The sequence below is a fragment of the Lemur catta genome, chromosome 11, assembly GCF_020740605.2.
Source record: "Lemur catta isolate mLemCat1 chromosome 11, mLemCat1.pri, whole genome shotgun sequence".
NCBI classification, from domain to species: Eukaryota; Metazoa; Chordata; class Mammalia; order Primates; family Lemuridae; genus Lemur; species Lemur catta.
The window spans coordinates 30,879,920-30,891,171 of NC_059138.1; the positions used below are offsets into that span (position 1 = coordinate 30,879,920).

General features: G+C 39.3%; 1 pseudogene; it reads left to right on the forward strand.

Annotated features, from left to right (window-relative positions):
- Nucleotides 1-7,612: 7,612 nt before the first annotated feature.
- Nucleotides 7,613-9,204, forward strand: LOC123647196 (annotated as a pseudogene).
- Nucleotides 9,205-11,252: the final 2,048 nt, after the last annotated feature.

An 11,252-nucleotide genomic window follows, 5' to 3' on the forward strand; every position in this document is an offset into this window, starting at 1 on the left:
TAAAAAGACACAAGAGAGCTTGCTTCTTCTCTCTCTGCTCTTTGCCATGTGAAGACCTAATCATTTCCCTAAGGCCCTACCTTATTAATACTATCACTTTGATGATTAGGATTCACTTGGTGATATGAACTTTGGGGGGATACAAACATTCAGACCACAGCAGTGAGGATACATTATCTAAATTACCATTTGTGAATGCCACCCTGGCATAAATGTGTAAAATGATTTGGAGGTACTGAGATTGGATCTAGGAAGTCCAAGTAAGAGGCAAGAGCTGATCCTGGCAGTGGAAATGGAGCCAAGTAGATGAGGGTAAAGTATGAGGCAGTTAGAGGAATAAAGGAAAACTTCCAGGGTTCTGCATCTAGGTGGATGGTGGTTGTACCACCTACAGAGATGGAAACATTCAGGACAGGCAGGTTTGGGGGAAAACTGTTGAGTTAATCATGTGAATGATATAGTACCTTTGAGATAGCTAATTGGAACTGTCCAGTAGGCTGCTGGGTATGTGTCTGAAATACAGGCAAATAGATGGTACTTCACTAGCTACGTGGTGATAAGAGTGCCCAAGGTGAGCGTGCAGAGTGAAAGCAGAGGGCCCAAGGCGCAGCTACGCCCTGAAACTCAAACCAAACATGTCCTTACTGGCCTCTTTCCTTTTCTCCACATCCTTTCCAGTGTGGAGATACTGGTATTTTTCCAGCTTGGAGAATCACCATTATTTAAGTTCTACTACTGCCAGTGTCCCACCTGCTATCCCAAATTCCCCTAGATGATCTTTTTATTAAGATAGATTTTGCCATGTCTTATGCTACAGTGATCTGGATGAGTGGAAACTTACCATGAGGACCAACCTGCCATTGGAGTTAAATGCCCTAGCCCTGTATCAAAAGCCCCTGCCTTTGAAATTCCAGTGTGCCTTACAACCATTCCTACTTAGTGATATACATGCCAATAATAACATAATAATATGTGATTACATTGTGAAAGATGTCTGACATGAGCTAGGGAGATAAAAATAAAGAACTAATTAAAAGAATTTATAAAGCATTCTTATGGACTACTTAATCTTCATCAGTCCTTCAATAGGCATTCATCAAACATGTATCGTGCACATACTATATGCTAGGACACATGTTAAGCTCTAGAGATAAAGAAATTTGTTTTGATGCCTTAAAAATCAGCTAAATTAGTTTTCACTTGGGCAGAGGCTTATTTTCCTAGCTAAAGTCAAAGTTAATATTCTCACATAGTTATCTAAAGCAGAGATCTACAAGTAGGGCGTACATCCCAGGGGGTGTACAAGACAATCCTGTGGAAGGTGGGCAGAAAATGTTAGAAGGAGCATTTATATTTGTTTTCATGTTGTCATTTTTCATTTCTATTTTTTATATGTTTTGTAAGGTATATAACCTAGTAGTAAAAAAGTACTTAGGTATAATTTATAAGAGAGCGTACATTAGGGATTCATACTCAAATATTTTATCAGTTTCTTTGTAAAACAAAAAATGATTTAAATGCTTTGAATCATTCAAGGTACATTCATTCAGTCATTCCCAGATTGTACCAAGGATGGTTTTTCTGGAAAACATATATACCTCATTTGTGTAGAAACACAACTTTAGCAATCTGCAAAACCAAAGACCTAGAAACCAAACAAATAACACCATCTCACTAAATATCTAACATAACCTTCATGACCCTCACAAAGTGACAACACAAAAACCATTGACTTGTTCAAATCCTACTCATTCTTTTGTGAACACATACCTCTAAATAAACTTTATTTTCCATTATTTTAGCTCACTGTGTATTATAATAAAAGAAGAAAATTTCGGGCACCGGAGCTTTGAAAAGATATTAGCTAAGGGAGCTATTAGGTTAGTAATATGGACAGCAGAAGAAATGACAACAGACAGACAAGGAAGATACAGGAAAATAAATATGTCGTAACAACGCCTCTGTGAATTTGGCTCAGTGAAATACTCAGTGTTCCTAATGAAGATCTGAGTCATTAAGAAAAGAGTCAGTTATGTGAGTGCCATGCTCTACTTTTTATGGAGCCAGGTCAATATTTTTTTACATTTTAGGAAAAGTTCGTTCAAAAATGTTCAAATAAAAAATGTTGCTATTTGAATGAGTGAATTTCACAAAATAACAATTTTATAGCTGCAAGGGAAATTAGCAATGATGATTTTGGGCCTAGATGTTTGGATTATATTGCTGCACCTCCTAGTACTATATTCTAAGAGGAGAGCTCAAGTGGACAGTTTTCTGAAATCCGGTTCTTACTTCAAACAGAGCATTTTCTTCTTTTTTTCTATAATGTATTGGTCCTTCTCTTCAATTTGAAACTGCTTCTTCCAGTTTTGAAAGTTTAAAAAAACAGCAATCTTGTCTAACTCCTTCATTTGACATATAAAGAAATATAAAGACATAAAGTTCATTCACTAGGTTCAACAAACATATTGACTGTTTACTATATGTCAACCCACATGTCAGGCACTGGGGTTTCAAAAATAGAGGAAATACTGTTTTAGTCTTCTGGGAGCTCATAGTCTGTAAGGCAAGGGGAATAAGAAGGCAGCAGAGTAGGAGAGGGACATTCACATAAATAATTACCAAACTACAGGAGCACAGAGGAAGTAGCAACTAACTCTGCTCAGGCGTAGGTGGGGGGAGTCAGGGGATGGTTCGGAGAGAAGATGATGCCAAACTGAGTGTTGGCAATGAGTAAAAGCTCGCCTGTCAGAGAGGTTAGGGAATTCCAGATACAAGAGAAAACACTTGCAAGAGTACAGAAATGTGAAAGGCCCAGAGAAGTTAAATGACTTGGCAAAGGTCATTTAGTGAGTTAATTACAGAGCCAGCACTGGGAGCCTAAGTTTCTCGACATGCAGGCTTCTTGATCCAGTTATCTGGATAATGCATGTAAATGAATCCATCATTTCTAAGTGATGGCAAAAACAAAGGTACACTTGATGTCATATTTAGGAGCTCAAATATTTTTCTATTGTGGATGTGTGACTGAAGAACTGGGCATAAAATCTTCTGTTGCTGAATTAGCCAGATGTGTCCTCCCCTTTCAAGCTCTCAGTTAGTGTCCCTTTCAGTTGTCTGACTTTCCTGGGCTGGGGCACTGGCATTCAGAGTCTCTCCTTGCTGTCACTGTTCTTCCCTGCTTGTGTTTTGAAGGAAGGGAGGGAGACGAGATGGTAAGGCATGCAGTGACACATGTCAGATAAGAGCAACACGATGGAAGACAGAAATGAAAATGGTCATAACATATGCAGCAGACAATGCTTCATATATAGAAAGTGAACCTAGATATACCAGGAGAATAAGAATTACAGAAAAGTAGTAAATGCAAGAGGCCCTTGAAAATGATGACTCATCTGTTGAAGCTACAGTTAGAGATCATGTTAGCATGATGATCATGACAAAGATGGTTAAAATGACATAGATGATGAGAATTCTTTTGTTAGTATGACCTCTAAATTCATTTAGATTCTCAGGTAAAGAGAGGAGATATCAACTCTGACATTTAAATCACTAACTATATGTCTCCAAATTTTGTTTTAAGAAATAGACACTAAATCATAAAAACAGGATTGTAACTAAACTACAGTTATGTACCACATAGCAATGTTTCAGTCAACGACAGACTGCATATATGACAGTGGTCCCATACGATTATAATGGAGCTACCCTACTACAGGTGAACCATTTTTTATCTTTTATACCATATTTTTACTGTACCTTTTCTGTGCTTAGCTATGTTTAGGTACACAAATACTTACCGTTGTGTTACCATTGCCTACAGTATTCAGTATAGTAACATGTTGCACAGGTTTGTAGCCTGGAACAATAGGCCATACCTACAGCCTAGGTGTGTAGTAGACTATATCACTAGGTTTATGTAAGTATACGATGTTCGCACAACAACAAAATTGCCTAAAGACACATTTCTTAGGACACACTTCTGTCGTTAGGTGACGCATGAGTGTGGATCATTCACCCATTATGGGACCTTTAATCAACTCTGGGAAAAAGGAAAAGTTTTCTTGAATATCCTCCCACCTACTATTATTCTCCTCTCTCCTACTTGGAACAGCCCCAGTCTGTCCCCCAGGCACTTGCATCCCATACTCTTCTCTTGCTACCCCACGTTCCCAACTTTAGACTCTGTGCAGATATATGCCAAACTTTATAAGGAACAAATCTGATTTAACACCTTAAATACAAAGATATAAATAATTCATAGTTTTTCTTACTCTAGGGGCAATAATTATGTCCCTGTATTCAGAGTCCTCCTCAGAATGTATCCAGGCCCAAAAGGGGACATGAGGAGGTTATTTATTCCACATTATTTGTGTGGCAGAGAGTTCAAGTCAACCCCTGTGAAAGCAGAAAGTTAATAAAGTAGATGAAAAGCATGGATTACCACGGAGCTATTAGAAGGAACAGACTATATATACATGTAGAAACAAACTGGATCTTGAAAAATGATACTTAGTAAAAAGAGTAAAAAGCAAAATGTAATATAGTTCAATATCCATTAATAATTAAAAATATGTGCACACAAAACAAAACACATTTTATAAGAATACATATAAGCAAAGATGTACATAAATGTGTTAGAATGGTGACCTCTGGGGAGACAGAGAAGAGAGTAAAGAATGGGAATCAGAGAGAACAAATAAACACAAGTAGACAAACAGGTATAAGAAAGGGGCCTTGCACAGACCAATGAAGATAATGTGCCATACACAAAGGTGTCGATTAATTCAACTCTTTGCCCTAAGGGGTCCAAAAACAATGACTATGACTGTGGGGATGACAACTTCTACTAGTACTACCACCACCACCAAAAATAATAATAATGACAAAAGTCTTATCTTTGTATAGCTAGATTATCAGGGAATGCAATAAAATTACCAAAAGAAATGATGTTTTAGAAATATGTATTAGGGGAGGAATACCTTCCACATATTCCTAAAATACCTAAAATTAGGTAGAAGTGGCTACCTAATTCGTCTTTGTTTAAGATCAGCACCAGAACACTTTGGTTAATACAGCAAATCTGTACATAGGTATAGATTTTTCTATATATACCTTTACCCAAGCTCCTACAGGTTGAGCATCCTTAATTAAAAATCTAAAATGCTCCATAATCTGAAACTTTTTGAGTATCAACATGATGCAGAGTGAAAAATTCCACACCTGACTTCATATGATGGATCACATATTTTATTAAAAATATTTAATAAAATTATCTTCAAGCTGTGTGTATAAGGTGTACATGAAATATAGATGAATTTCTTGTTCCCATCTCCAAAGTATCTCATTATGCATATGCAAATATTCCAAAATCTAAAATAATCCAAAGTCCAAAACACTTCTGGTCCCAAGCACTTCAGATAAAGGACACTCAACATTTATAGATTGTTGTAGTCAGCTGAATGGTGGCCCCTTAAAAGATATGTCCATGTTCTAATCCCCAGAACCTGTGAATGTTATAATACCATATTTGGATAAAGAGTCTTTGCAATTGTAATTAAGTTAAACATTTTAAGATGATGAGAAAAACCTGGATTATCCAGGTAGGCCCAAACTTCAATGACAAATGTCCTTATAAAAGACACACAGAGAAGACAGACAAAGGGGAGAAGGTGCTATAAAGATGGACACCACAGCTGAGGCCTAGGGAGTCTGTGGCTTTAAGGTGAAATGTGGCCTTCTAGGTCTCTAAGTGTGGCCTTTTAACTGAATCCAAATTTTGCAGAATAAATCCCCTTTTATTAAAAGAGGTGCAGCAGAGAAAGATGAAGCTTTTCTTTCCTCCTTTACTGCTTAAAAAAGAAGAATCTTGAAATCAGAAGGCTGCAGGTTCCCCACCCCTTGTAGTTGTCAATGGAAAAGAAGACAGACAAGACGTTTATTCTGAGCCAAATTTGAGGACCATGGCCTGGAGCCATGCCCAAGAAGCCTTGAGCAAGTGGACTCGCTGTGGCTGGGTTACAGTTTGGTTTTATACGTTTTAGGGAGACAGGAATTGCAGGTAAAGTCATAAATCAATACATGGAAGGTTTACACTGGTTTGGCTCAAAATGGTGGGACATCTGTAACCAGGGGCTCACAAGTCATAGGTGGATTTAAGGATTCTTTAGTTGACAATTGGCTGAAAGAGTTAGACTTTGTGCAAAAGACTAGGAATCAGCAGAAAGGAATGTTTGAGTTAAGATAAGGGTCTTCTGTCTTTTATGTGATGCTATACCAAAATCAGGTTGGGAAGTAAACCACATCATAAAAACCTGTTTACTGAGATTTTGTCATTTGTAGGTGTGAGTCACCAGGCCCCCTTAGAAAGGAATTTTTTGGACAAAGCAAAAGATAAGAGTTCAGTCCTCAGAGTTAAATGGGTGTAAGCCAAAGAAGCTGGCAACCATCAGAAACCAGAAAGTCATGAAGCAGATTCTTTTATAGAGCCTCCAGAGGGCAGGTGGTCCTGCCAATAACTTTATTTCAGACTTCTGGTCTCCAGAATTGTGGGAATAAATTGTTGTTGTTTTAAGTCACCAATTTTGGGGTAATTTGTTACAGCAGCCAAAGGAAACTACCATAACTATCTTTGAGCATAGTGAAATTGAGGCTATTCAGGCCCAATATGCTAATGCTAATTATTTAAATTTTGTTGTTCTCTCACTATCAAGGGGAAAAGCACTCTGAATTCCTGAAGGGACTCAATCCTTTCATCAAAGCCTTTTCCCAGCTGACATATGTCCATCCTAATACCTCCACAGCTACAGCCCATCTCTTAGCATTAATTATAATGACTCTTATTTACAAAGTCCTTTAAAATATACACATTCTTTACCATCCATCCCTCAATTTTATCTTTGGGATAACCTCATGTGATAGGTGTCAACTATTGTAATTCCCACTGTATATGTTGAAAAGCTTGGACTTAAACTGAAATTAGCATCTAATTATTTATCAGATATTTATTGGGTGCAATTCTACACCAGGCCTCCTGTTAAGTCCTGGCAATACAGAATTCACTTGTTCAACTACAAAATATTAGGTGCTCTGCCAAACACTGGAATAAAATGGAAAACAAGGTGGATGTGTCCTGGCTATAAAGTTCAATCTTGAGGCAGACATTAATCAATTAATCACATATATAAATATACAAATAGCAACGATGATTAGTGATGAAAAATGATGCAATGCTCTCAGAGAGTGTAGGAGAGGCATAGAATAAGAGACAAAGTCTCTGCTCTAAAGGAATTTAACGATAGAGCAGGAGAAAAGGCCAAGCAAAGGAAAGATTAAAATACAATGTGGCTGAGTATTCTCTCGAGAGGTCTGAAGGCGGAGGGCAGTAGACCGGGCACCGGAGCACCGCAAATGCAACAGCAGTAGAAGACGGAAGAAAGAGGAAGCCGCTGGTGGTCGTAGCAACCGCTCTGGCCTGAGAGGGGACGTCGCCTGCTCCGGCAGCTGAGCCCAGTTCCAGAAAGGCTGAAAGCCGAATGCAAACTTGGTTGGTGTAAGTGGTGGTTTGGAGATAGAATCCTCTAATGGGCAAAGTACACTAGAAGGTGCCCGGGATACTTCAGAGGTGATGGATACCCAGGCTGGCTCAGTGGATGAAGAGAATTGCTGGCATTTGAGAAAGGTAGAGCTGCAATGTGGGAAACGTACAAAATGGTTTACGGCCGACACCTTTGGCATAGATACCTCATCCTGTCCACCTTTCATGACCAACTACAGTTTTCATTGCAGTGCATGCCATCATGGTGGGAATGCCTATTTCCTCCGGAAGCGAGCAGACTGGAAGGAAATGTGCCTTAGTGCCTTGTCCAACCTAACATGGCAGTCCCGAACACAGGATGAACATCCAAAACCATGTTCCCTAAAGATAAGGATATCATACCATTTATTGGTAAATACCGGGAGTGCATGACAACCAGACAGAGACCTGGGAAAATGATTTGGCCAAATAACATTGTTAAAACAATGAATAAAGAAAGGGATGTATTCTTGGTAAAGGATCACCCTGATCCTGGGAGTAAAGACCCAGAAAAAGATTACCCCAAATTTTAACTTTTGGATGAAGATCTTAGTAACATCGGCCCTGTTTATGACAATCAAAAACAAAGCAGTGCAGTGTCTACCGGTGGGAATCTAAATGGGGAATCACAGCAGGAGGCAGTGGAAAAGGAAGAGGTGCTAAGCTCAAACAGTAGGATGGAGAGACCACAGGGCCACCAAGAAGGTCCAGAGGGACCCTTTGTTCTCTGCTCAGTGCCTTCCCCCTCACGGCTGCGCCTTGGAACACCCATTTAACAAAGGCAGCTGTCGGTATATTCTAGCTGAGCCTGACCCCCATGCCCCTGACCTGAGATGCTTAAACTTGACTGATGGGCAGGAAAACCTATTCCTGGAGACATCTACACAACCTGCTTATATGAACGGGTTTTGTTAGCCCTACATGATTGAGCTCCCCAGTTAAAGATCTCCAATGACTGGCTGAGTGTGGTTGAGGAGAAGGGTTACTCTATGGTGCGGGCCTTTTGTGGGGTATGGAAAAGTGCCTGGTACTTTGAAATCACCATGGATGAGATGGCGCCAGACACCGCTGCCAGACTGTGTTGGTCCCAGCCCTTAGGTAACCTTCAAGCTCCCTTAGGTTATGATAGGTTTAGCTATTCTTGGTGGAGCAAAAAAGGGAACCAAGTTCCACCAGTCCGTCCATTGGCAAATACTGCTCTTCTGGCTGTGGACAGGGAGACGTTCTGGGATTTTATATTAACTTTCCTGAAAACACAGAGACAGCCAAATCATTGCCTGATAATTCTGAAGATAAGGCTTTGATAAAGTTCAAGAGTTATTTGTATTTTGAGGAAAAAGACTTTATGGATAAAGGAGAGAAGAGCCTAAAGCAGACTCCCAAATGGTGTCAGTCAAGGTGTGGCTTACATAGCTATTTTTCAGGGGGTTTATTTTCAGCCATCTCACTGTACAAGATCTGTACGGTTTCCATTAACTTTGGACCGTGCTTCAGGTACCCTCCAAAAGACCTCACTTATCACCCTATGAGAGACATGGGCTGGGCGCTGTGGTGGAGCACACCCCTGCTGATGTATCACATGGAGACGGAAGTGGATGGCAGCCGCAAGTCCACTGTGGGAACCCTGACCAGCCAAGTCTGCCTTCCTTTCAGACACCGACTTTCTGGGGAAGAATACTGGGGTTTTTGTTATTACTTTTGAACTGTCTCAAATGTTCTTCCAAAGATGATGCAGAACACAGCCTCTCCTTTTAGTAAATTAATGAGCTGGGCAAGACTGTCGGTGGCTGCCTACCCCCTTCAGCATTCTCTCCCCACTTAATGGCGACTGCTCTTATTTTGTGTGTGCCATAAGCCAACAACTGCTGACCCCAGGACCCTGTAAGCTCCCTGTGAAATTGGTGCTGTACCACATATCCTGTCAGCTACGTCTTGTTACCTTACTGTATTTTCTAAGGAGTGAATAATCTTATCCAAATGACTAACTTATTTAAAGACATTTCCTTCTGTGGGCATTGACTCCATCTTACCTGTTTTTCAAGGAGGTGGTGGGCCTGTTTCTGAGAATAGCTGAAATCAATGGCTGTACATTCCAAACCAATCTAAAAGCTATTTCCTTTTGGTGTGGGTTTGGGTTTGTTATTAATTTTGAAATATACTTTTGAACACTGGGATCTCAGAAATTACTAGATCTCTAGAACTGTAATTGTGAGAGAACTTGTTTGCAGCTTTGACGAAATGACAAATTCTTCCCAAATAAAAGTTGTTTTGAAGTTAAACAAATAAAAATAAAGTAAAATAAAATATAATGTTGTTCATACCATGAAGGTGGAATTAGGTACTGTGGCAGGACAGAGAGGCAGCACAGAAGCCAGTCTGAAAAGAGGGGAATTTGAAGAATGAACTGGGTTTGGAGACGATACCCTGGATGAGACGCAGTTAACCACAGGAAAGAAGAGGAAGGATAAGGGAGCAGCAAGCACAAACATGCAGAAGGTGGAAGTGGGCACATGCCGAGAACTCCAAACCTCATGCCTATTCTACTATCTTTCTTACAACGTGTATATCTGTATCAAAATTGGACCTCATTTATACATTCTAGAAGTTTTAATTCAACTTAGAATTCTATTAGAGGGCTTTCTATACTTAATTTTTTACTCTTGAACAATAAGACTGTTCATGCTATTTCCCCCTAAGTGATCAGATGAAAATCCATTTAAAGTATGCCCAAGATGCTATTGGCTATATGGCGCTTGGAAAATCTACCTGATAGCAAAAAATAAAAAAAAAAAATAAAAAAAATAAAAAAATAAAAAAAGTATGCTTAGAAGGCTGACTTTTATTTTCACCATAAACTGCACTGTCAATATTAAAGTAATGTTGCTGCACTTCATAGGTCCCATAGTGCTGCTGGGGTGTGACATTGGCTAGAGGCCCTTTGTGTGGTCGATCTCTTTTTATCCTGTACTCTTTATCTTTTAGGTTCTGAAGAGCAGAAAATCTCTCCTGGGTCTCTCTGTGATCAAGAAGATCGTATTTGGAGAGCCTACTAATGAGTAAAAGATAATTTTTTAAACGAAAGAAAGAGACTGGTGCTTATAAAGATATAATTGTTAAACTGTATTGGAAGAAAACCATATGAAACAACCATTAATGCCAAAGATTATTTAAAAAGGTGAGGTTGAATAAACCATTACAAAATGAAACTGTGGAATGAATGCCTGTAGAATATTCCATTTGGCATGTACTAGGACCCAGGATGCTCTTCTCTTACACTGGCTGACGAACATTGTCTATGACCACTCAGGATTACAAAGACTACACCTCTCTTACACAATGGTGTGAATGCGTTCAAAACCAGACAGAAGCAACTTCTTAGGATTTTTTTTTCTGATAAATCAATTCTTTTTTTTTTTTTTTTAATTTTTTTAATTTTTTTTTTTTTTTTTTTTTTTTGAGACAGAGTCTGACTCTGTTGCCCGGGCTAGAGTGAGTGCCATGGCGTCAGCCTAGCTCACAGCAACCTCAAACTCCTGGGCTTAAGCGATCCTACTGCCTCAGCCTCCCGAGTAGCTGGGACTACAAGCATGTGCCACCATGCCTGGCTAATTTTTTCTATATATATTTGTAGTTGTCCAGATAATTTATTTCTATTTTTTTTAGTAGAGACAGGGTC